The sequence below is a fragment of the Aquarana catesbeiana genome, linkage group LG03, assembly GCF_042186555.1.
Source record: "Aquarana catesbeiana isolate 2022-GZ linkage group LG03, ASM4218655v1, whole genome shotgun sequence".
NCBI lineage: Eukaryota > Metazoa > Chordata > Amphibia > Anura > Ranidae > Aquarana > Aquarana catesbeiana.
The window spans coordinates 417,420,188-417,447,425 of record NC_133326.1 but is presented as its reverse complement, the minus strand read 5'-3'; positions in this window follow the sequence as shown (position 1 = coordinate 417,447,425).

Genomic DNA, 27,238 nt, shown 5'->3' with positions numbered 1-27,238 from the left:
CCGTTCCGACGCCGAGGAGAGAAGACATCCAAGTAAGTGTAAAACACAAACACACACAGTAGAACATGCCAGGCACACTAAACACCCCCAATCCCCCCCCCGATCGCCCCCCGATCCCCCCCCAATCACCCCCCCCCATCACAAACTGACACCAAGCTGTTTTTTTTTTTTTTCCTGATTACTGATTGGTGTCAGTTTGTGACAGTTAGAAGTGTTAGGTCAGTGAGTATTAGCCCCCTGTAGGTCTAGGGTACCCCCCTAACCCCCCCTAATAAAGTTTTAACCCCTTGATCACCCCCATCACCAGTGTCGCTAAGCGATCATTTTTCTGATCGCTGTATTAGTGTCGCTGGTGACGCTAGTTAGTGAGGTAAATATTGAGGTTCGCCGTCAGCGTTTTATAGCGACAGGGACCCCCATATACTACCTAATAAATGTTTTAACCCCTTGATTGCCCCCTAGTTAACCCTTTCACCACTGATCACTGTATAACCGTTACGGGTGACGCTGGTTAGTTTGTTTATTTTTTATAGTGTCAGGGCACCCGCCGTTTATTACCGAATAAAGGTTTAGCCCCCCGATCGCCCGGCGGTGATATGCGTCGCCCCAAGCAGCGTCAGATTAGCGCCAGTAGCGCTAACACCCACGCACGCAGCATACGCCTCCCTTAGTGGTATAGTATCTGAACGGATCAATATCTGATCCGATCAGATCTATACTAGTGTCCCCAGCAGTTTAGGGTTCCCAAAAACGCAGTGTTAGCGGGATCAGCCCAGATACCTGCTAGCACCTGCATTTTGCCCCTCCGCCCGGCTCGGCCCAGCCCACCCAAGTGCAGTATCGATCGATCACTGTCACTTACAAAACACTAAACGCATAACTGCAGCGTTCGCAGAGTCAGGCCTGATCCCTGCAATCGCTAACAGTTTTTTTGGTAGCGTTTCGGTGAAATGGCAAGCACCAGCCCCAGGCAGCGTCAGGTTAGTGCCAGTAGCGCTAACACCCACGCACCGTACACCTCCCTTAGTGGTATAGTATCTGAACGCATCAATATCTGATCCGATCAGATCTATACTAGCGTCCCCAGCAGTTTAGGATTCCCAAAAACGCAGTGTTAGCAGGATCAGCCCAGATACCTGCTAGCACCTGCATTTTGCCCCTCCGCCCGGCTCAGCCCAGCCCACCCAAGTGCAGTATCGATCGATCACTGTCACTTACAAAACACTAAACGCATAACTGCAGCGTTCGCAGAGTCAGGCCTGTTCCCTGCGATCGCTAACAGTTTTTTTTGTAGCGTTTTGGTGAACTGGCAAGCGCCAGCGGCCTAGTACACCCCGGTCGTAGTCAAACCAGCACTGCAGTAACACTTGGTGACGTGGCGAGTCCCATAAGTGCAGTTCAAGCTGGTGAGGTGGCAAGCACAAGTAGTGTCCCGCTGCCACCAAGAAGACAAACACAGGCCCGTCGTGCCCATAGTGCCCTTCCTGCTACATTCGCCAATCCTAATTGGGAACCCACCGCTTCTGCAGCACCCGTACTTCCCCCATTCACATCCCCAACCAAATGCAGTCGGCTGCATGAGAGGCATTTTCTTTATGTCCTCCCGAGTACCCCTACCCAACGAACCCCCCCAAAAAAGATGTCGTGTCTCTAGCAAGCGCGGATATAGGCGTGACACCCGCTATTATTGTCCCTCCTGTCCTGACAATCCTGGTCTTTGCATTGGTGAATGTTTTGAACGCTACCATGCACTAGTTGAGCATTAGCGTAGGGTACAGTATTGCACAGACTAGGACACACTTTCACAGGGTCTCCCAAGATGCCATCGCATTTTGAGAGACCCGAACCTGGAACCGGTTACAGTTATAAAAGTTACAGTTACAAAAAAAAGTGTAAAAAAAAAAAAAAAAACACAAACAAAAATAAAAAAAAATAAATAGTTGTCGTTTTATTGCTCTCTCTCTCTCTATTCTCTCTCTCTATTGTTCTGCTCTTTTTTACTGTATTCTATTCTGCAATGTTTTATTGTTATTATGTTTTATCATGTTTGCTTTTCAGGTATGCAATTTTTTATACTTTACTGTTCACTGTGCTTTATTGTTAACCATTTTTTTGTCTTCAGGTACGCCATTCACGACTTTGAGTGGTTATACCAGAATGATGCCTGCAGGTTTAGGTATCATCTTGGTATCATTCTTTTCAGCCAGCGGTCGGCTTTCATGTAAAAGCAATCCTAGCGGCTAATTAGCCTCTAGACTGCTTTTACAAGCAGTGGGAGGGAATGCCCCCCCCCCCCACCGTCTTCCGTGTTTTTCTCTAGCTCTCCTGTCTCAACAGGGAACCTGAGAATGCAGCCGGTGATTCAGCCAGCTGACCATAGAGCTGATCAGAGACCAGAGTGGCTCCAAACATCTCTATGGCCTAAGAAACCGGAAGCTACGAGCATTTTATGACTTAGATTTCGCCGGATGTAAACAGCGCCATTGGGAAATTGGGGAAGCATTTTTTCACACCGATCTTGGTGTGGTCAGATGCTTTGAGGGCAGAGGAGAGATCTAGGGTCTAATAGACCCCAATTTTTTCAAAAAAGAGTACCTGTCACTACCTATTGCTATCATAGGGGATATTTACATTCCCTGAGATAACAATAAAAATGATTTAAAAAAAAAAATGAAAGGAACAGTTTAAAAATAAGATAAAAAAGCAAAAAATAATAAAGAAAAAAAAAAAAAAAAAAAAAAAAAAGCACCCCTGTCCCCCCCTGCTCTCGCGCTAAGGCGAACGCAAGCGTCGGTCTGGCGTCAAATGTAAACAGCAATTGCACCATGCATGTGAGGTGTCACCGCGAACGTCAGATCGAGGGCAGTAATTTTAGCAGTAGACCTCCTCTGTAAATCTAAAGTGGTAACCTGTAAAGGCTTTTAAAGGCTTTTAAAAATGTATTAAATTTGTTGCCACTGCACGTTTGTGCGCAATTTTAAAGCATGTCATGTTTGGTATCCATGTACTCGGCCTAAGATCATCTTTTTTATTTCATCAAACATTTGGGCAATATAGTGTGTTTTAGTGCATTAAAATTTAAAAAAGTGTGTTTTTTCCACAAAAAATTATTATTATTATTATAATTATTATTCAGGATTTATATAGCGCCAACAATTTACGCAGCGCTTTACAATATAAAAGGGAGACAATACAGTTATAATACAATACAATACAATAGGATTAAGAGGGCCCTGCTCAGAAGAGCTTACAATCTAATAGGGTGGGGCAAGTGGTACAAAAGGTTGTAACTGTGGGGAATGAGCTGGTGGAAGTGGTAGGAGATTAGTTGCGTTTGAAAAATCGCTGCGTAAATACTGTGTGAAAAAAAAAAATGAAACACCCACCATTTTAATCTGTAGGGCATTTGCTTTAAAAAAATATATAATGTTTGGGGGTTCAAAGTAATTTTCTTGCAAAAAAAAATAATTTTTTCATGTAATAAAAAAGTGTCAGAAAGGGCTTTGTCTTCAAGTGGTTAGAAGATTGGGTGATGTGTGACATAAGCTTCTAAATGTTGTGCATAAAATGCCAAGACAGTTCAAAACCCCCCCAAATGACCCCATTTTGGAAAGTAGACACCCCAAGCTATTTGCTGAGAGGCATGTCGAGTCCATGGAATATTTTATATTGTGACACAAGTTGCAGGAAAGAGACAAATTTTTTTTTTTTTTTTTTTTTTTTTTTGCACAAAGTTGTCACTAAATGATATATTGCTCAAACATGCCATGGGAATATGTGAAATTACACCCCAAAATAAATTCTGTTGCTTCTCCTGAGTACGGAGATACCACATGTGTGAGACTTTTTGGGAGCCTAGCCGCGCACGGGACCCCGAAAACCAAGCACCGCCTTCAGGCTTTCTAAGGGCGTAAATTTTTGAATTCACTCTTCACTGCCTATCACAGTTTCGGAGGCCATGGAATGCCCAGGTGGCACAAAACCCCCCCAAATGACCCCATTTTGGAAAGTAGACACCCAAAGCTATTTGCTGAGAGGTATAGTGAGTATTTTGCAGACCTCACTTTTTGTCACAAAGTTTTGAAAATTGAAAAAAGAAAAAAAAAAAATTTTTTTCTGGTCTTTCTTCATTTTCAAAAACAAATGAGAGCTGCAAAATACTCACCATGCCTCTTAGCAAATAGCTTGGGGTGTCTACTTTCCAAAATGGGGTCATTTGGGGGGGGGGTTTGTGCCATCATGGCATTTTATGGCCTTCAAAACTGTGATAGGCAGCGAGGAGTGAAATAAAAAATTTATGCCCTTAGAAATCCTGAAGGCGGTGCTTGGTTTTTGGGGCCCCGTACGCGGCTAGGCTCCCAAAAAGTCCCACACATGTGGTATCCCCGTACTCAGGAGAAGCAGCTGAATGTATTTTGGGGTGCAATTCCACATATGCCCATGGCCTGTGTGAGCAATATATCATTTAGTGACAACTTTTTGTACATTTTTTTTTTTTTGTCATTATTCAATCACTTGGGACAAAAAAAATAAATATTCAATGGGCTCAACATGCCTCTCAGCAATTTCCTTGGGGTGTCTACTTTCCAAAATGGGGTCATTTGGGGGGGGGTTTGCACTGCCCTGCCATTTTAGCACCTCAAGAAATGACATAGACAGTCATAAACTAAAAGCTGTGCAAATTCCAGAAAATGTACCCTAGTTTGTAGACGCTATAACTTTTGCGCAAACCAATAAATATACGCTTATTGACATTTTTTTTACCAAAGACATGTGGCCGAATACATTTTGGCCTAAATGTATGACTAAAATTGAGTTTATTGGATTTTTTTTATAACAAAAAGTAGAAAATATCATTTTTTTTCAAAATTTTCGGTCTTTTTCCGTTTATAGCGCAAAAAATAAAAACGGCAGAGGTGATCAAATACCATCAAAAGAAAGCTCTATTTGTGGGAAGAAAAGGACGCAAATTTCGTTTGGGTACAGCATTGCATGACCGCGCAATTAGCAGTTAAAGCGACGCAGTGCCGAATTGTAAAAAGTGCTCTGGTCAGGAAGGGGGTAAAACCTTCCGGGGCTGAAGTGGTTAAGGAGATTGCATCTCCCGAACTAAGAGTGAAGGCCTTTGCCCCACTCTTCGAGCAGCCCTTTTGCTTTGGCTAGCATTGGTGGGAAATTCAATTCAAATGTGTGTTTCAGATCTCTAGGTATATTGGTTCCTAAGTAGGTAAAGTGGCTGTTGGACCATTTAAAGTTAAATTTAGTTTTCAGGGGGGTCAATTTCTCTGTCGTCATGTTAATGCCCATCGCTGTAGATTTGTCAAAATTAATTTTTAGATTAGATATGTTTCCATATTTCTGTAATTCTTTAATCAAGTTAGGGAGGGATATGACCGGGTTAGTCAGAGAAAACAAGAGATCATCTGCATAAGCAGAAATCTTATACTGAGCTTGATCTATAGTAATTCCTGAGATATCCAAAGGGCTCTAGTACTAGGGCAAAAAGAAGGGGTGATAATGGGCAACCCTGCCTGGTACCATTGGAGATGGTGAAAGGGTCAGACAGGACACCATTAGCTTTGACCTGGGTTGTCGGTATGGAGTAAATGTTCAAGATCCAATGTAGCATATGCCTACCAAGTCTGATGTGTTTAAAAACTGAGGTCATAAATTCCCAACTCACCCGGTCAAACGTTTTCTCAGCGTCTGTACTGAGAAAGATGCATGGTGTCTTGGTCGCAGAGGCTCTATGTATCAGGTTAAGCACCTTGGTGGTGTTGTCCCTGGCTTCCCGTGAGGGGACAAAACCCACCTGGTCTAGGTGTATCAGGTCCATCATATGTTGGGATAATCTGTTGGCTAGTATTTTAGCGAGGAGTTTAAGATCTATATTTAAAAGAGATATAGGCCTGTAGCTGCCACAGGCAGACGGATCCTTTCCCTCTTTGGGTATGAGAGAAATGTGAGCACTTAATGTGTCCCTCTAAAGTCGACCATCTTCTGTGAGATTGTTAAAAAGTTTGAGCATGTATGGTCCTAGCACCGGCATAAGGGTTTGGTAATATTGGAGGGTGAGCCCATCCGGTCCTGTCGCTTTACCCGGTTTCATATTTTTAATGGCGCTCTGCAGTTCCATCAATGTGATGGGTTCTTCCAGTGCAGCTGCATTTTCCTCTGAGAGTTTGGGAATATTAGACATAGTAAGATAGTCCCCTATTGTACCATTATTGGCATGCTGTTTCGGGAGGTTGTACAAGGAGGAATAGTAGGTCCGGAATTCATTGGCAATTTGAGTGGGTAAGACTTTCCTCTGTCCTGAAGAGGAGATAATTTGGGGGATGTATGCACAAAGTGTCCGTTGTCTAACTGCTCTAGCAAGAAGTTTTCCGCATTTATTCCCCGACTCGTATGTGAGTTTCCTACATGATTGTAGTGCTGATTTTGCCTGATATTGTAAAAGATCTACTGTCTGTCTGCGTAGAGTAAATAGTTCTGCTTCTAGTGCTGATGTCGGGTTTCTCTTGTGTGCCTTTTCCAAGTCATGTGTCTTCTTTTAGAAGCAGCAATAATTGTTTTTCCCGTTCCATTTTAATATGCGCCCCGTGTTTAATCAAAACCCCTCTAATTACAGACTTGTGGGCTTCCCACAATATCCCGGGGTCGCAGTTGTCGATATCGTTGGCTAGGAAGTATTGGTTAAGTTCTTTTGTGACGTCAGTCAGTACTGTGGGATTCTGTAATAAGCTTTCATTCAGTCTCCAGAATTTCGCTTTAGTCATCGAGAGGGAGTAACGCAAAGTTATGGGCACGTGGTCTGACCAGGTTATGTTACCTATATCAGCGGTCCCCACCGCCTCTAGTTGGCTATGTGGTAGCAAGAAAAAGTCGATGCGTGAGTATGTTTTGTGTGGGGGTGAAAAGAACGTGTAGTCCCTCTCTCCTTCGTGAAGGAGCCTCCATACATCTATCAGTCGGGCCTCATGGAGAACCCGAGTAATGCGTTTATGTAAGCTGGTACGCAGGGACAAGGTACCGGAGGATGTGTCTACCGCTGGACTCAAGGGGACGTTAAAATCGCCGCCCAAAATCAGATGTCCTTCAGTGAAGTCCATCAGTTTGGTCAGTGTTTTGTGTATAAAGATATCTTGTCTATCATTTGGTGCGTAGACTGTAGCCAATGTCACCAACACTTCGCCTATAAGCCCTTTAATTAACACATACCTCCCCTCCGTATCAATTCTAATGTTCCGGCAAGTCCAGGGTACCTATTCTCCCAGGAGTATGGAAACTCCTTTAGATTTGGCCGATAGTATCGTGGCATGATAAGTGAGTGGAAAGTACTGGTTCTTTAAGCATGTCGGTACACCTGTTTTGAAGTGGGTTTCCTAAATGAAAGCAATGTCTGCTCTAGCTCTTTTGAGATCATTCAAGAGCATACGGCGTTTCTCAGGTACATTTAACCCCTTGGCGTTCATCGAAAAAATAGTAACGTGATCCATTATGCTCCTGTCGAAAACCAAAAGTGGTGGATACAATAGGGGGGGGGTCTTGGTGTGTGGGAATAGAGACGGAAGATTGAAGTGGGGGGGAAAGGGTAGAGGGAGAAGAGCAAGAAGAGCACAAGAAGGAATACAGTGGACAATCAACACCTCTGACTGTCCCTCCTGGTATCAATTGTCAATAAACAATTGTGTGCAAGGTTTTGCTAAGAAACACACTCCAGTTATCACCGGGAAGGTATTTCGGCCTAATGGGGATTAGGTTAGACTATGACCAGGGGAGCTAACCCTGATCCGTCCAACTCATCTGCCCGATGGTACAATTTAGGCATGTAACATGTCAAAATACAGAACACATAAAATATTTGGTGAAGCAAATAACATCATACATATGTCACTTGAGTATTCCAAGTGCTAGAACTTAAAAGAGTTCAACATGAGCACTGCTCTCATCCTCCCCTGAACCCAACTGCCCTAAACTGCAGTAAATACTCGCTTCCATCCCTCTCCCTCGTCATTGTGTTGTGAAGTAAGCATACTCAGAGATTACTTTACCATCCGTTTGGCACACCGTGGGGGGACTCAGGGGCCCATAAAGCCATCTGTTGAGGAAACTACAGAGTACTATAAATGTCTTCTTCTGGACTTCTCAAGCTGTCATATAGATAGGGAGAAGATATTTGTTCCATGTAAATGGTAAGTAGAGCCTAAGGCCCTGGCTAGGGTAGACTGACAGGCCCTGGAATCCTATTTCCCCATGGTGGCCAGACCACTTCCATACAATACAACAATGCAAAAATAGTCTAAAAATTGCATGTTTCAAGCGACATTGTGCATGGAAGGCTATCCGTCATGGTCATGAAATTTTCTTACATGGCTATAAACCTACAGGACCTGTTGATCCAAATGTCCCTGTCCTAGCAGGCAGGTGTTCTTCTCATCCTTGTAGCAGTCAGTTACCTCTGGTTCTCCAGTGAATGTGGTATTCTTGAACCCTGTCTGGCCCGACACATATTCAGTCAGTTTACAGTGGGGTCTCAAGGAAGGTATAGTGTCTCCCATCTAAACATGGAAGGCTGATATGTAGGTAGGGGTGGGCTCCAACAGGGGATCACATCAGTGGCCTACTGCAGGGGTCCATTACCTCAGGCAAAAAATGACACCAAGGGGGTAGGAACCAGATTGAGCACCCCTAGTCTCCTTATGTATAAACTCCAACAATCAGCTCCCTCTCAATCCTTTTAATAGCACAGGCAGGCTCTTGAAGTATTTACAGTTAGTGTACTGTGTACCCTGCACAATTGCACCTACAGTATAGCTACCTGAAGACAAGTGCTTGTGTTCTTCTTCTGATCCTATTAATAGCACAGGCAGGCTTTTGAAGTATTTACAGTTAGTGTATTGTGTACCCTGCATAGTTGCACCTATAGACAAGTGCTGGTGTGCTTCTTCTGATACTATTAATACCACAGGCAGGCATTCTGCTAGCTGCTGTATAATCAATATATATATACATCCCAGTTTTGTGCAGCTACATCTCACTGCAGTGCAGGCCATTAGTATGTCTGGAAGGCCAACAAGGAGAGGCAGACAGTCACAAGCCAATAAAAGAGGGCAAGCAGGCTCTGTGTCTAGAGGCAACAGTGCTGGTCATGGACATGGTGCATCCTCATCTGCACGTGGCCGTGGGACACGCTTATCCTTTATTTGGGCAGCTGGCCGTGTTGAGCCCCAACATGCCGAAGACTTGGTAGAGTGGATGACCAAGCCGTCCTCATCCTCCTCATCCTCACTCACCCAGGCTCAGGGTACGTTGTCTGGCAAAGCAGCTGCCAATGCAGCCTCTTCCCTCGGCTCAATGGCATCAGTCACTCCTTCCCTGAGGAATATGAATCCTGAGGAGTCCCCCGAACTGTTTGACCACAGTGTTGGGTACATGCTCCAGTTGAGGGCTCCGATGATGGTACTCAGCTAGAGGAAGGCAGTAACATGAGCCCAGACAGAGGGGGTGCCCAAGAAGGACAGCAATCTGGCAGTCATGTTCCCCCAGATGCAGCATACTGCCAGCTTTGCTCCAGTGATGAGGAGGGAGGGGATGAGGAGGTCACTGACTCCACGTGGGTGCCTGATAGGAGAGAGGAGGAGGAGGAGGAGGAGGCACATCACCAACAAGGCAGGATGCCCTCCAGGGGCCAGCTTAAGGGCAGCACACAGACTGCATCACACCGCAGAGCTCCGCATGTGCAGGGCGCTGCTGTTTCTGCGTGTTATTCCAAAAGTTCTTTGGTGTGGGCCTTTTTTGAGACGAGTGCATCAGATCCCACCGCTGCTATTTGCAACATATGTCTCAAGCGTATCTCGCGTGGCCAAAACATCACCCGCTTGGGCACCACATGCTTGACCAGACATATGTTGACCTGCCATGCAGTTCGGTGGCAAACGTACCTAAAAGACCCACACCAAAGAACAAAGAGGACCTCTCCTTGCTCCTCATCAGCTGGGATCTGCAACCCCACTATACCTTCAGTCCTCTCTGAGACCTGCACTGAGAGGAATGAAGGTGTAGAATTAGGTGTGTCACAGCCAAGAACTAGCAGGTAATCTGCTATCAGTACACCGACGTCAGATTGTACCAGGCAAATTTTCCTGCCCCAGCTGCTGCACCGCCGAAAGAAGTTCGCTCCCAACCATCCACATGCCCAGTGGTTGAATGCTAGCTTGGCTAAATTGCTAGCACTTCAACTGCTGCCTTTTCAGTTGGTAGACTCTGCCCCCTTCCTTGAGTTTGTGGAATGTGCAGTTTCTCAGTGGCAGGTTCCCAAATGCCACTTTTTCTCACGGAAGGCGATTCCGGCTCTCTACCGGCATGTGGAAGGCAATGTCTTGGCCTCGCTGGACAGGACGGTCAGTGGTAAGGTGCATATTAATGCTGAGTCATGGTCCAGCAGGCATGGACAGGGACGTTACCTATCTTTCACGGCGCATTGGGTGACTCTTCTGGCAGCTGGGAAGGATGCAGGACAAGGTGCAGTAGTGTTGGAGGTTGTTCCGCCACCCCACCTCCAAAATGCTACTACTGGTGATTCTGAGATACCCCTCTCCTCCACCCCCTCCTCTTCTTCATCCTCCATGGCCTATTCCTGTGCTTTGTCCTCGGAACCAGCGTTGCTCCGTAGGCGTTCAAGGGGCTACGCAAGTACGCAGGCCAAAATATGCCATGCGGTGCTTGAGCTGGTGTGCTTGGGGGACAGGAGCCACACTGGGGCAGAGATTCTGTCAGCTCTGCAGGGGCAGACTCAGAGGTGGTTGACGCCATGCCAGCTTCAGCCAGGAATGGTGGTTTGCGACAATGGCACCAACCGCCTCTCTGCCCTCCGACAGGGACAACTGACCCATGTGCCCTGTTTGGCTCACGTCCTTAACTTGGTGGTGCAGTGGTACTTGGGCAGGTACCCAGGCTTACAGGATGTCCTGAGGCAGGCCAGGAAAGTCTGTGTGCATTTCCGCCAGTCATATAATGCCAGTGCTCGGCTGGCTGACCTTGAAAAGGAATTTAACCTGCCCAAGAACCGCCTAATCTATGACATGCCCACCAGGTGGAACTCAACTTTGGCCATGCTACAGTGGCTGCACACGCAGCAGAGGGCCATCAATGAGTACCTGTGAGACTATGGCACCAGGACAGTGTTGGGGAGCTTGGTTTTTTTCCCCACGCCAGTGGGCAATGATCAGGGATGCATGCACTGTCCTTCCACCATTTGAGGAGGCCACGAGGATGGTGAGCAGTGACAGTGCATGCATCATTGACACTGTCCCCCTTGTCCATCTATTGGAGCACACGCTGCGTAGAATAATGGACAGAGCACTTGAGGCAGAACACAGGCAGGAAGAGGAGGACTTCCTTACCTCTCAACGCCCCCTTTATCCAGACAGTGTTCCTGCGTGCCCGCTGATCACACAGGAAGAGGATGAGGAGGAGGAGGAGGAGGATTGTGTCAGCATGGAGGTGGAGCCTGGCACTCAGCATCAGCAGCAGTCTTCAAGGGATCATGTACAGTCCCAAGAAACCCATGGACTTCTACGTGGCTGGGAGGAGGTGGCTGTGGATCATGTCGTCCTTAGTGACCCAGAGGACTCCGGACCGAATGCCACAGCAAACCTACGCTGCATGGCCTCCCTGATCCTGCAAAGCCTGCGGAAGGATTCTCGTATTCGTGGTCTCAAGGAGAGGGATCGTTACTGGCTGGCAACCCTCCTTGATCCACGTTAAAAGGGTAAGGTTGTGGACCTTATCTTGCCGTCGCAAAGGGAGCAGAGGATGAAACATCTTCGGGAGGCCTTGCAGAAAGGTCTGTGCAACGCATTCCCTGAGACTGGGAGGTTACAAACTCCTGTTCCTGGACAACGTGTTGCTGAGGCTTCGGTCAGTCAAAGAAGGAGCGGTGGAGAAGGTGGCCGTCTGACCGATGCGTTCAGACAATATTTTAGTCCGCAGTCCCAAGGTATGATCGGTTCCAGCAACCTTTGCCAGCGTCTGTTTTACATGGTGCAGGAATACCTAGGGGCAAGATCTGACTTGGACACCTTTCCCACCGAAAATCCTCTGGGTTACTGGGTCTTGAGGATGGATCACTGGCCAGAGCTTGCACAGTACTCACCGACTCGGTCGATCGACTGACCTTCATAAAAATGAATCAGTCTTGGATCACCACCAGCTACCAAGCACCTGATGCTGATGTAACCGAATATTTTTTTTTGAAATGTCAGATCCCTTTAAGACTGCCTATGCTGATGCTGAGTGACTATCCTGTTATGCTGAGTGACTATACTCTTCCTCCTCAATGATCATGCTGATAGCTTGTAAGAATATTTTTGGTTCTGGGCGCCGCCACCAGTGTCTAAGGCCCAATTTTTCAGCCCCTGTTTAACAGGGGAGTGTAATTACAATTTTTGATGCAATATTTTGCAAGGAGGGTTCGTTGCTGTGCTCAACTAGAGTATTTGTGAGGGGTTGCAGTGTTGTGGCACCAGCACCAGTGCCTAAGGCCCAATTATTCAGCCCCTGTTTAACAGGGGCGTATAATTGCAATTTTTGATGCAATACTTTGCAGCAGGGCTCGTTCCTGCGCTCCAACTAGAGTATCTGTGAGGGGTTGCAGTCTTGTGGCACCAGTGCATAAGGCCCAATTTTTCTGCTCCTGTTCAACAGGGACATGCAATTACAATTCTTGATCTAATATTTCACAGCAGGGCCCCTTTCTGTGCCCACCAAGAGTAACTGTGAGGACTTACAGTGTTGTGGCAACACCACCACCACCAAAAGCCCAAAACAGGGACATGTAATTACAATTCTTGATCTAATATTTCACAGCAGGGCCCTATTTTCAAACGACTCCTACTTGCAAACAGAAGGAGACAACAGGAAGTGAGATGAAATCTACCCCTAGGAAGGGAAATTCTCTCCTGTAAGAGCTAATATGGGAAAAATGTGTCTCCTCTTCACTGACGCTTTATCACCAATCCTTGTTTCACTAAAAACCCCAAATTTTCAAAAAAACATTTGTCATTGGGACAGAAAGTGAGGTGAAATCTTCTGAAGAGGTGCACAGACAGCAAAACAAATGTTACAAGGGTGATAACCCTTCCCTATGTTTTCCAAAATGCTTAAAAATAGATTTTTTGGCTGGAGCTACACTTTAAAAATGTACCAGTTCAAAATTACAAACAGATACTACTTAACAACAAACCTACAGTCCCTGTCTTGTTTGCACCACCTGTATACTGCTGTTCAGAGTATATAGGGCCTGGGGCCCCAAGCCTTTCCTTTTTTTAATTTGGGTGCGGGGTTCCCCTTAATATCCATACAAGACCCAAAGGGCCTGGTAATGGATGGGGGGGGGTACCCATGCCGTTTGTCTCACTGATTTTCATCCATATTGCCGGGACCCGACATTACAGCCGCAAGCAGTTTTAAATGACTTTTATTCCTTTAAAAATGTCATTTTGTGCAGGGACTGTTCTAAGCACAGGAAACACGCTCCACTTTACAGGCATACTATAGACACCCCCCAGGTACAATGTTTAAAGGAATATTTCACTTTTTTTTTTCACTTTAAGCATCATTAAAATCACTGCTCCCGAAAAAACAGCCATTTTTAAAACTTTTGTTTGCATTAATACATGTCCCCTGGGGCAGGACTCGGGTCTCCAAACCCTTTTTAGGACAATGCCATGCAAATTAGCCTTTAAAATCAGCACTTTTGATTTAGAACGTTCAAGTCCCATAGACTTCAATGGGGTTCTAAAGTTCACGCAAATTTTCTGTCCGTTCGCAGGTTCTGGTGCGAACTGAACCGGGGGAGTGTGCGGCTCATCCCTACTCAGAAGGAGTAGCAGAATGTGTTTTGGGGTGTAGTTGCAAGTATGCATATGCCGTGTGAGAGAAATAACCTGTCAATATGACAATTTTGTGACAAAAAAATTTTTGCAAACAATTGTTGGAAAAAAGGACAACTTCAAAAAACTCACCATGCCTCTTACTAAATAGCTTGGGATGTCTACTGTCCAAAAGGGGGTCATTTGGGGGTATTTGTAGTTTCCTGGCTTGTTAGTGTTTCACGAAATGTCATCCGTACATCAGGTGTGATCAATTTTCAATAATTAGCACCATTATTATTATTATGCAGGATTTATATAGCGACAATAGTTTGTACAGTGCTTAACAAAAAGAAGGCAGACATTACAGTTGCATTACAATTTGGTACAAGAGGAATCAGAGGGCCCTGCTCATTAGAGCTTACAATCTAAAAGGGAGCGTCAATTGATACAAAAGGTAACAGCTGTGGGGAATGAGCTGATGGAGGAAGTAAAATAGTGTATTAGTTAGAAGCAGGATAGGCTTCTTTAAAGAGAAGGGTTTTCAGGGATCGTCTAAAGATGGATAGCTTAGGGGACAGTTGGACAGAGTGGGGTAGGAAGTTCCAAAGGATGGGAGAAGTTCCAGAGAAATCCTGGAGGCGAGCATGGGAGGAGGTGACAAGGGAGCTAGAGAGCAGGAGGTCTTGGGATGACTGAAGAGAGCGGCATGGTTGGTATTTTGGTAATAGGTTAGTGATGTAGCTCGGGGCAGAGTTATTTGGGTTATTTTTACCAAAGCAATGTAGCAGTATAAATTTTGGCCAAAATTTATGAAGAGAAATTACTAATTTGCAAAATGTTATAACAGAAACTAAGGAAAAAGCGTTCTTTTAAAAAAAAAATTGGGCTTTTTATATTTATAGCGCAAAAAATAAAAAACCCAATGGTGATTAAATACTACCAAATAAAAAAGCTCTATTTGTTTGAAAAAAAGTACAAGGTACTGTCATGCTGTGTCCAGGATTTGATCCTGCGATCTGGTGTTCGCAGACAGGTTCCTATTGCCTGAACCATCAAAGAATTTGCTTTTTGATCCAATCTCTGTTTGGTTTTATTCCATGAGTTTGGATGTTGGCTCCACCCTGGGACCAGCTGTTAGTAGTCACCTGATCAGTGACCATATAAATCCACACTTCCCCTTCCTGCCCTAATTTCCCAATCTGGTTACTGAACTCTAGACTGGTTGACCACCCGATCTGGTTACTGGACTCTGGCATGCTTTGACTACGCTTACTCCGTTTACCTTTTTATTAATAAACAAGTGTGATTTTACTGTACTTCTGTCTCGGTCTGGTTCATGGTTACAGACACTATGTTATCCTCTTTGTCTACTGCACATGGTGCTTGTCCTGCCACTTCTAATAACCATGAGTCTGGGGCTTGGGAACCAGTAGTCGTGTCTAACCCCCAGGGTTCTCACCCCAATAAGTATGATGGGAACCCCTTGGATTGCAGGGGATTTCTCAACCATTGCCGGTTGCATTTTAGAAATCAATCTTCTGTGTTTGCCTCTGCTCAAGCCAAGGTGACATTTATTATTTCCTTGCTAAAGGGAAGAGCTTTGTCCTGGGTGCCCCTATACTTTCTGACTACCCCATGTTTATAAAAACCTTTGAGGAAATATTTGACGTTCCTGGCAGAGTAGCTGCAGCTGAGGCTTGTATTCTCGATTTACATCAGGGTACACGCACGGTAGCACCTTATGCCATTGAATTTCGCACGCTTGCGGCAGAGACTACCTGGGATAATTGCGCCCTTAAGACCGCCTTCCGCAGAGGTCTAGCGGAAAGCATTAAGGATGAATTAACCTACCGTGAGGTTCCAGTGGCCCTGGAGGATTTCATCGATTTGTGTATCCTGGTGCACACTCGTTTCTCTGAACGCCAGTCTGAGAGAGGGCGCCAAAGACAATTTTTTCCTCAGAGATTTGATGCTAAATCCTCCCCAAAGCAATTACTAGCCCCTTCTGGGGTTAATGGGTGATCGAGGAGCCTCATTAGGCCATGCTGTTTCCAATCCTCTTCAAGAGTGATTATTAGTCCCTATATCCTTATCTTGGAATGATAAGTGCCATTCCACAGTTGCCTTTATTGATTCCGGGACTGGTTGGGTATTTCTCAATGCAGCGCTGGTTGATAGTCTTCAGATTCCAATTGTTCCTAAGGATCCACCGCTCTGTGTGACAACTCTTGGTTGAGACCCCCCTGGTGGATGGACTAATCACTCTGGAGTCCAAGTCTCTTTCCATCCTGTTGGGTGCTCTGCATTTTGAAGTGTTATCGTTTGATATCATTCCGTCTCCTAGGTATCCTGTAAATCTCGGTTTCCCTTGGTTAGGTAAACATAATCCGTCTATTGACTGGTCCTCTGGTCAAATTTCTGCCTGGAGCACATCCTTCCATGTCAACTGTCTCCAAAAGGTAGTACGTAATGAGGTGTCCATTCATATGCTGACTACTGCCCCTGAACTACCTGAGGCCTATGCCGATTTTTCTGATGTGTTTTCCGAAAAGGAAGCGGAGGTTCTCCCTTCCCACCGCCCTTACGACTGCGCTATAGATTTGCTTCCTGGAGCTCCCTTGCCCAAGACCAGACCATATTGGCCCCATAAAGAATGAGGAAGGACATCTGGTTACAAAGGATGGGGAGATGGCAAAGGTATTGAATTTATTCTTCTCCTCAGTCTTCACGAGTGAATCGGGGGGCTTCAGTAACCAAAACTGCAGTGTTTATCCTCATGACACAACACAGGAAGCACCTACATGGTTAACAGAGGACGGAATTAAAATTAGACTTGAGAAACTTAACATTAATAAATCACCGGGACCAGATGGCTTGCATCCGAGGGTACTTAGGGAACTCAGTCAGGTGATTGCCAGACCGTTGTTCCTAATTTTTACAGACAGTCTATTGACTGGAATGGTACCAGCTGATTGGAGAAAAGCCAATGTAGCACCAATATTTAAAAAGGGCCCAAAAAACATCCCTGGGAATTACAGACCAGTTAGCCTAACATCAATAGTATGTAAACTCTTGGAGGGGATGATAAGGGACTATATACAAGATTTTAGTAATAAGAATGATATCATTAGCAGTAATCAGCATGGATTCATGAAGAATCATTCTTGCCAAACCAATCTATTAACCTTCTATGAGGAGGTGAGTTGCCATCTAGATAAAGGAAGGCCCGTAGACGTGGTGTATCTGGATTTTGCAAAAGCATTTGACACAGTTCCCCATAAACGTTTACTGTACAAAATAAGGTGCGTTGGCATGGACCATAGGGTGAGTACATGGATTGAAAACTGGCTACAAGGGCGTGTTCAGAGGGTGGTGATAAATGGGGAGTACTCAGAATGGTCGGGGTGGGTAGTGGGGTTCCCCAGGGTTCTGTGCTGGGACCAATCCTATTTAATTTGTTCATAAACGACCTGGAGGATGGGATAAACAGTTCAATCTCTGTATTTGCAGACGATACTAAGCTAAGCAGGGCAATAACTTCTCCGCAGGATGTGGAAATCTTGCAAAAAGACCTGAACAAATTAATGGGGTGGGCGACTACATGGCAAATGAGGTTCAATGTAGAAAAATGTAAAATAATGCATTTGGGTGGCAAAAATATGAATGCAATCTATACACTGGGGGGAGAACCTCTGGGGGAATCTAGGATGGAAAAGGACCTGGGGGTCCTAGTGGATGATAGGCTCAGCAATGGCATGCAATGCCAAGCTGCTGCTAATAAAGCAAACAGAATATTGGCATGCATTAAAAGGGGGATCAACTGCAGAGATAAAACGATAATTCTCCCGCTCTGCAAGACTCTGGTCCGCCCGCACCTGGAGTATGCTGTCCAGTTCTGGGCACCAGTCCTCAGGAGGGACGTACTGGAAATGGAGCGAGTACAAAGAAGGGCAACAAAGCTAATAAAGGGTCTGGAGGATCTTAGTTATGAGGAAAGGTTGCGAGCACTGAACTTATTCTCTCTGGAGAAGAGACGCTTGAGAGGGGATATGATTTCAATTTACAAATACTTTACTGGTGACCCCACAATAGGGATAAAACTTTTTCGCAGAAGAGAGTTTAATAAGACTCGTGGCCACTCATTACAATTAGAAGAAAAGAGGTTTAACCTTAAACTACGTAGAGGGTTCTTTACTGTAAGAGCGGCAAGGATGTGGTCTCAGCGGGGAGCATTGATAGCTTCAAGAAACTATTAGATAATCACCTGAATGACCGCAATATACAGGGATATGTAATGTAATACTGACACATAATCACACACATAGGTTGGACTTGATGGACTTGTGTCTTTTTTCAACCTCACCTACTATGTAACTATGTAACTATGTAACCTATCCGCTCAGCCTCGCGGAGACTAAGGCGATGGAAGAGTACATCAAAGACAGTCTAAGGAAGGGTTTCATTCGCCCTTCCACCTCTCCCGTGGGGGCTGGGTTCTTTTTTGTGGAGAAGAAAGATGGAGGACTTAGGCCCTGCTTTGATTACAGGGCTCTTAACCGAATTACTGTAAAAAATCGATACCCTCTTCCTTTAATTACTCAGCTGTTTGACCGTGTTCAAGGATCTAAGATCATTACCAAGCTGGACCTCTGTTCTGCCTATAATCTCATTAAACTTAAAGCAGGAGATGAATGGAAGACCGCTTTCAATACTCGTAGAGGGCATTATGAATGTTGCGTGATGCCAATTGGCCTTTGCAATGCCTCCGCTGTATTCCAGAAGTTTGTAAACTACATTTTCAGAGACCTTCTTGACACTTTTATCGTCGTATACTTGGATGATATACTCATTCACTTAAATGATATACAGCATCATCATTGCCATGTACGCACTGTTCTCCAACGTTTAAGGGATCACAGGTTGTATGCCAAACTTTCCAAGTGCTCCTTTCGAAATACCGGAAATACCCTTCCTGGGTTACATAATTTCATCAGAAGGATTCCACATGGATGCCAAGAAGCTCAATGCCATCTTACTAGGGCCCAGACCTAACAGGTTAAAGGAAATTCAGCATTTCATTGGGTTCTGTAATTATTATCCGAAGTTTATCAAGAATTTTTTTCCAAGATTTTAGCTCCAATCACTACTCTCACTAAGAAACGGACCAAATGTTCTGTGTGGCATTCAATTATCTAAAGTCTGCCTTCTGCTCCGCTCCTGTACTTCGCCATCCTCAGCCTTCTGCTCAGTTTTTCTTGGAGGTTGATGCCTCCGAAGTAGGTGCTGGAGCTGTGTAATCTCAATGAGAACCTACTTCCAACAAACTTCATCCAGTTGCCTTCTTCTCCAAAAAATTCTCAGTCGCAGAACAGAGCTGCGACTCAGGGAATAGAGAGCTTTTGGCTATCAAGCTAGCATTCTCCGAATGGAGACACCTTTTTAGAAGGTACGGAAATTCCAGTTGTGGTTCAAACTGACCATAAGAACCTGATCTACCTGGAGAAAGCTCAAAGACTGAATTCCAGACGCTGGGCACCTTTTTTTTTCTCCCGGTTAACTTTGTAGGAACATTCATTCCTGGCACTAAGAACACCAAGGCCGATGCCCTGTCTCGGCAATTCCGTTGTGAGAATTTGCAAATAGCTCTTGATCGTATTGCCCCTCCTGAACGAATTATTGCACAACTGGATACTGCTCTACAAAGAAACTTGTTGGCTGCACAGTCTCGGGCACCTTCTAATCTCTCAGTTCCATCCAATACTTTGTTTCCCTAGAATTATGGAAAGAAGTGTTACAATGGGCCCATGGCCAGAAGGTATCCGGACACCCCGGTATCAATCAAACCTTCCTACGCTTAAAGTCCCGGGTTTGGTGGCCTATTCTAAAAAAGGATGTTATAGCCTTTGTTAGAGCCTGTTTGGGTTGTGTGGCCATCAAAATGCATCGTTCTGTTCCTCAAGGTTTACTACAACCGTTACCTGTTCCTCGTGCTCCCTTGACTCATATTAGCATGGACTTTATCGTGGACTTGCCCTCCTCCAGTGGCAATACCGTCATTTGGGTCGTAGTTGACCAATTTTCTAAGTTAGCCCACTTCATTCCCATGCCCGCATTACCTTCTGCCCCCAGCTTGAATTCCCTGTCTTCAGGATATCACCCCCAATCTAATGGCCAAACAGAAAGGGTCAATCAAGATTTGGAGATCTACCTACGGGCTTATATCAATACTGAACATGACAACTGGTGCAAGATGTTACCTCTAGCTGAATTGGCGCACAATTCGCAATGGCACTCTTCCCTAAGATGTTCCCCTTTCCAAGCTGCCTTTGGGTATCAACCCAGGGTTCTTCTCTTCCAGTCTTCTCTGGTAGAGGTACCTGCAGCAGCCAACATGGTGTCTAGATTAACGAAGCACTGGAAGAACGTAAAAAAGGTTCTGCTGCAGTCTGTACACCGATACAAGGGGTTTGCGGACTGTCGCAGAAAACCTGCCCCCCACTTTCTTCTTAATCAGCTGGTATGGTTATCCACCAGGAACATTAAGCTGCGGCAGCCCTCTCCCAAATTGGGTCCTAGAATTATAAGACTTTTTCGCATCCTTCAGCAAGTCAATCCGGTGGCTTATAAACTTCGCTTGCCCCCTCACCTTCATATCCCCAATACATTTCATGTATACTTGCTTAAACCCTTTGTTAAGAATAGGTTCTCTCCACCCTCTAGATGTTCTTCTCCAGTCTCTGCGGATGACCTTTAAGAGTATGAAGCTAGCAAAATTCCACGATAGGCACCCATCCAAACCAAAATAGGTTGGGGGGCATCTTTGTGTGGGGGGGGGGTACTGTCACCCTGTGTCCGGGATTTGATTCCGGGACCTGATGTTCGCAGACGGGTTCCTATTGCTTGAACCACCAGGGAACTTGCTTTTTGCTCTCTGTTTGGTTCTACTCCATGATTTTGGCTGTTGGCTCCACCCTGGGACCAGCTGTTGGTAGTCACCCGATCAGTGAACCTATAAATATTCACCTTCCCTTCCTGTCCTTGCCCTAGTATAGGTTCCTGTTTGTGCTAGTTTGGTGGATGCTATTTGTTTCTGGTTCCTGACTCTGATTATTGGATTACCCCTTGGATTTACGCTGATCTTCTGGTTGCTGACTTTGCTTGTTCCTGACTCTGATTCTTGGATTAACCCTTGGATTTATGCTGATCTCGTTGCTGACCCTGGCTGTTTCTGACACTGCCTTCTGGTAGACCCCTGTGTACTTCTGCCTTGGTTCGCTGTCTTGGATTGTCCTTTCACCCACTGCGTTCCTGTCTTTGGCCTCTACTAACTGTGAGTTATTGTTGGTTCCCTGTTAGGATGTTTACACCATCTATTGTGGTCCCTTTATTCTTGCTGCAGGATCTCAACCATCTCTCCACCTCAGTGTTTCTCAACTCCAGTCCTCAAGGTGCACCAACAGGTCATGTTTTCAGGATTTCCCTCAGATGGAACAGCTGTGGTGATTACTAAGGCAGTGAAACTGATCAAATCACCTGTGCAAAATAATGGTAAGCCTGAAAACATGACCTGTTGGGGTGCCTTGAGGACTGGAGTTGAGAAACACTGCTCCACCTGATACTGGGATAACAAGACTACTGGTCAGGAAACTGGAGAGGTAGTCGAATTTCCTGGCAGACCTGACAGGTACAATGTTGCATGACTGAGTAATTGTCATTCCAAGTGTGGGAGCACTGAAAGCTGAAAATTGGTCTGGGCAGGAAGGGGGTATAAGTGCTCAGTAGGCAAGTGGTTAAAGAGGAAAAAAAGACCTTTAAAAATATAAAGTGGAGGGGTCATTGTCAGCATTCCGACACTACAGGGAATGCAATAGGAAGTTTAAGAATGCAATCAGGGTGAGTAAAAAAAGAATGAGAGACACATAGCAGAGTAAAGTAAAAAAAATCCCAAGAATTTTGAAAAATAATTAACAGTAAAAAAGCAAGGTCAGAGTATATTGACCCCATAAAGGATGATGAAGGAAAGTTGGTTACAAATGTAAAGGAGAAGGCGACTGTACTAAATGTTTTCTTCTCCTCCATTTTTACACAGGAAAAGGAGGGGTATAACAACCACGGCTGTATTGTTAGTAACACGTCACAGGATGTACCCTTGTGGCTAACAGAAGCCAGTGTCCAGAAATGACTATAAAAGATTAACACAAATAAATCACCAAGACCAATGGCTTACACCCAAAAGTCCTCAAAGAACTCAGTCAGGTTATAGCCAGACATTGAAAAATAAGTTGCACAAAACAAATATAATAAATAAAAATAGTGAAAAAAAAATAAGTAATTGAGTCTAGTGAAGTGATATCCAAGGTGATCCCACAATGATAATAAATGAATGTGCACCAAGAAATGAGTGATGTTCAGAAACGTGACTTCCACCTCTTAGGGCACTTTCATACTGAGGCGGTGGGGGCATCGGCGGTAAAGCGCAACTATTTTTAGCGGCGCTTTACCGCAGTTTTAGCTGTACTTTTCTGCCACTAGCGCTTTACAGACGCTTCGGCAATGCTGTCCATTGATTTCAATGGGCAGGGGCGCTTTAGGAGCGGTGTATACACTGCTCTTAAAGCACCCCAAAGATGCTGCTTGCAGGACTTTTTTTAACATCCCGCAAGCGCACAGCTGCAGTGTGAAAGGACTAGGGCTTTCACACTGGAATGACAGGAGAGGCACTTTTACAGGTGCTATTTTTAGCACTAAAATGCCTGTAAAGCACCTCAGTGTGAAAGTAGCCTAACAGACCATTATTCCTAATCTTTATGGACAGCATACTGACATGAATGGTACCAGCTGATTGGAGAAAAGCTGACGTGGTACCAATATTCAAAAAAGGGCAGAGATATATTCCTGTAAACTACAGACCAGTCAGTTTAACATTGATAGTATGTAAACTATTGAAGGGGATGATAAGGGACTATATCCAAGAATTTGCTGATAAATACCGTCACAGATCGGCTGCGGTGCTGATCTGTGTCTTGCCTGTTACTGCTGTAGGTCGGCTGGTTCCTGTTGTTCCACAGCTTGTGTTCAGCTCTTGCTGCACACAGCAGTTTTAGGTGTCGCAGGCTTCACCTGTTGTCTTTTATATACTTCCTACCTACTACTTCCTGTCCAGCCTCCCATGTGCTTCTCTATTTAAATTCCACTCAGACTAGTTTCTGGTTGCTTGAGCAACACTTGTTTCTGAGCTCCCTTCGTGTAACCTGCTTTAACCTGACCTCTCGTGAACTGATCTCTTGTGTACCGACTCAGCTAGTTCTGATTACGTTGTCTGCTGTCCGCCCTGACCTTGGCTCGTTATCCGGTTCTCCTTTGCTTCATCCATCCGTGTCTGACAGTGTCTTCTGGTACTCCCCTAGCGAGCAGGGTGAACCCGGGGGTCGTGACCTGGGGTCAGCACGCAGCTAAGCCCAAACCCTCATGAGGGGTCCCTGGCAGAACACCGGCTGGCCCTTAGACTCCACACCCTGGGGGATCCCGTGTCACCTGCTCGCCTGTGAGCTCACTGTAGTAGTATCTTGACAAATACAGTATCATTAGTAGTAAACAGCATGGGTTTACAAAGGGTTATTCTTGCCAAACCAATCTGTTAACATTTTATTAGGAAGTGAGCTGCCATCTAGATAAGGGAATGCCTGAGGATGTGGTGTATCTGTATTTTGCAAAAGCATTAGATAAAGTTCCCCACAAACCCTTAATCTTCAACCTGAGGTCTGTAGGCATGGACCATGGAGTTTGTACTTGGATAGAAAACTGGTTACAGGGGCGCGTCCAAGAGGGTGGTGATAAATAGCGTGTACTCAGACTGGTCTGGAGTGCTAAGTGGGGTACCCCAAGGCTCTGTGCTAGGACCAATTCTGTTTAATTTATTCATAAATGATATAGAGGTTGGTATAAATAGCTCAATCTGTGTTTGCTAATAATACAAAAATAAGGCCACACAATGAGACTGGCAATAAGGAAGTATTCTTAATTTTAAAGGACTCTTGGACATGCATCTTAGTGAACACAACATACAGGGATGTGGGAAATGATTCACCCCTACCCACACAGGTTCAACTGCATGGACTAATGTCTTTATTCAACGTTACCAACTGTTAGGGGATGTCATACAGAAATCCAATACAGGTGATCAGATCGTTAGTCTGCACCAAGGAATTAGGAACAAACAAGTAAGTGAAAAAAGTAAGTTTATTTAAGATAAAGACACACGTGCAAACCAAACAGCAAACCATAAACGAGTAATAAGTGCAAGACACAGCAAAGCCCCTAAACACCTAACTATTATATATACACAAGCAAAGGAAACAAACATGAAATAAACAAGGCAGGGACAAAATAAAAGGAGAACAGAAGCCAGGTTTAAGGAAGCAGACCGTCAAGGGAGCAGGTAACAGGGAACAGGTCACAAGGACAGGATACATGGAACGGGGTCCAAGGCAAAGCAGAAACAAAAGCAGGTTCAGGCAGGAACAGGGCTAGCATAGAGAATTCTGAAACATTTGAGCTTTGGTTCAGGGAGGGTTTATATAGACCAGCAGACCCATAAAAGGTGTGCTTGATAGCTGGTTGGTAGTCCAGGCAGGGAGACACCCGCTGGTGGTCACCAGAATTACACCCTTTGGTGCTGAGCGTAACAGTGCCACCAGCAGGTAAAACCAGTAATGACACCGTTCCTGACACCAACTATGAAACTATACTATTGGGGACACTAGTAAAGCTCTGATCGTGATCAAGATACTGATCCGTACGGACACTATACTAGTACTGGTAGTAATCAGTGATTTATAGTGACTTGTAAACTGGTGCTAACTGACACTGGTTGAGAGGGATACTAACTGACTGACAGTGACATCGCAAGTGACACTAATACAGTGATTAGTGAACACTGACAATTTACTATTGGCACTGGCTGGGTGACAGGAGTGATCAGGAGGGCAATCAAAGGATAAATGTGTTTTTACTTACAGATTATCTGGCCGCGTCTCTCCTTGCTTTCGCTTCTGAATGGTAACTGATAGCAGGGTGAAACCCAGCCAGATCTGTGTGTTGTGTTACCATATAAAAATACAATGTGCTAAACGTAGGAGAGGGGTAGGAGGCAATAAAGCAGAACTCTTTAACCACTTAACAACAAATCGCATACATGTATGTCACCACTTACCACAGAGATCGTGGAGGACTGGAAGGTTCCTGATAATCCTTGTGGGTTTCCCGGATGTAAACGGTGCCATTTTTTAAATGTGTAAAGCATCTGAACATGCTGAACTTGCCGTAATCAGAAGCCTTTAGGGCAGAAGAGACATCTGAGATCTAAAAGACCCCAGATCTCTCCATAAAGGATGCCTGTCACGGACTATTGCTGTTACAAGGGCTATTCATATACCCTGTAGCAGCAAAAAAAGTGATACATTAACCACTTGCGGACCGCCCACTGTACATTTACTGTATTGCAGTACAGCGGCCGCTCTGCGCCTGATCACATACCTAGTACATGATCTGACACTTCCTGGTCTGGTGTGCACCCTGCCTGCGGCCCGCTCCTGCTGTGCTTCTATGTAAACAAGGCAGAATGTCGTTATGTTAGAAGGTAAGGCACAGATCTTGTATTTCTAAGAAGGAACTTGCATTTTTTCCTTCCCCTAGTCAAAGCACCTCCCCCACAGTGAGTAAGCACAACCTAGGCACACAGTTAACCCTTAGATTGCCCCTGATGTTAACCCCTTCCCTGCCAGTGTCATTAGTACAGTGACAGTGTATATATTTTAGCACTGATCACTGTATTAGTGTCACTGGTCCCAAGTGTCAGTTAGGTGTCCGATTTGTCCACCACAATATCGCAGTACACTTTAAGTCGCTGATCGCCGCCATTACTAGTAAAAGAAAAAAAAATCCCATAGTTTGTAGACACTATAACTTTTGCGCAAACCATTTAAATATACGCTTATTGGGATTTTTTTACCAAAAATATATAGCAGAATACATATTGGCCTAAATTGTACAAAAAATAGATTTTAAATTTAAAAAAAAATATTGTTTATTTTTCAAAATTGTCGGTCTTTTTTTTGTTTATAGAGCAAAAAATAAAAACCGCAGAGGTGATCAAATTCCACCAAAAGAGAGCTCTATTTGTGGGGGAAAAAAAGGACAAAAAAATGTATTTGGGTACAGTGTTGCAAGTTCAATTGTCAGTTAAAGTAACGCAGTGTAGTATTGCAAAAAATGGCCTGGTCAAGAAGGGGGTAAAACCTTCTTCAAGTAGCTAACGAAACCGTGTAAAAAAAAAAGAAAAATAAAACAAATAACATTAAAAAAAAATTGTGCTCGTGCACAAAGGCGATCGCACCACACATGTGCCGCGAACCTCAGATTGAGAGCAATAATTTTAGCACTAGACCTCCACTGTAATGCCCCGTACACACGGTCGGACTTTCCGACGGAAAATGTGCGATCGGAGCTTGTTGTCGGAAATTCCGACCGTGTGTGGGCTCCATCTGACATTTTCCATCGGATTTTCCGACACACAAAGTTTGAAAGCAGGCTATAAAATTTTCCGACAACAAAATCCGATTGCGTCAATTCCGACCGTGTATAACCAATTCCGACGCACAAAGTGCCACGCATGCTCAGAAGAATTTCCTAGACGGAACAGCTCGGTCTGGTAAAATTAGCGTTCGGAATGGATAGAGCACTTTCGTCAGGCTGCAATGTTTAAATTAGTTTAATACAGGGCACTCTCTTCTTCTTTATAATGCTAGAAGAATGAAGTAGTTTTGCTGCTCATATTCACACAGACTTCTCACAAACTTCTTTCTTTATTATTTATCGTGATTCCCTCTATATTTCGATTTCTCACATCTGACAAAAAATGTATATATTATTTTTTTAGGGGTTTGTATTTTTTCAAGGCTGATATTTTTTGTTTTTATTTTTTTTTTGGTTTGTATTTTTTTCAAGGCTGATCTTTGTTTTATTTTATTTTTAGTTTTACTCCAGAATTTTTTTGTGTGTCAAGTTACCACAACACCATTATTATCTTGTAGTATTTAATCTCAAGGAGATTGCTTGGTGTTGGTGTCCCTAGTTAATTTCACATTGTATTTTTGAAATGTACCTGCCTCCTCACAAACTGTCCTTTTTGAAGGAAAACACACATAGGCGAGTATAATTGAAACAAAAATTCCTTTATTAAGGGCTCAGAACCAAACAAAGAGGGAGGCAACGCTGGCGAAACAGCAGAAATTGGCGAAGCCTTTGGCACACATCAATTATTTTACAGCAAAATTGTTGGCCTGAGGAGTCCACATCTAAGG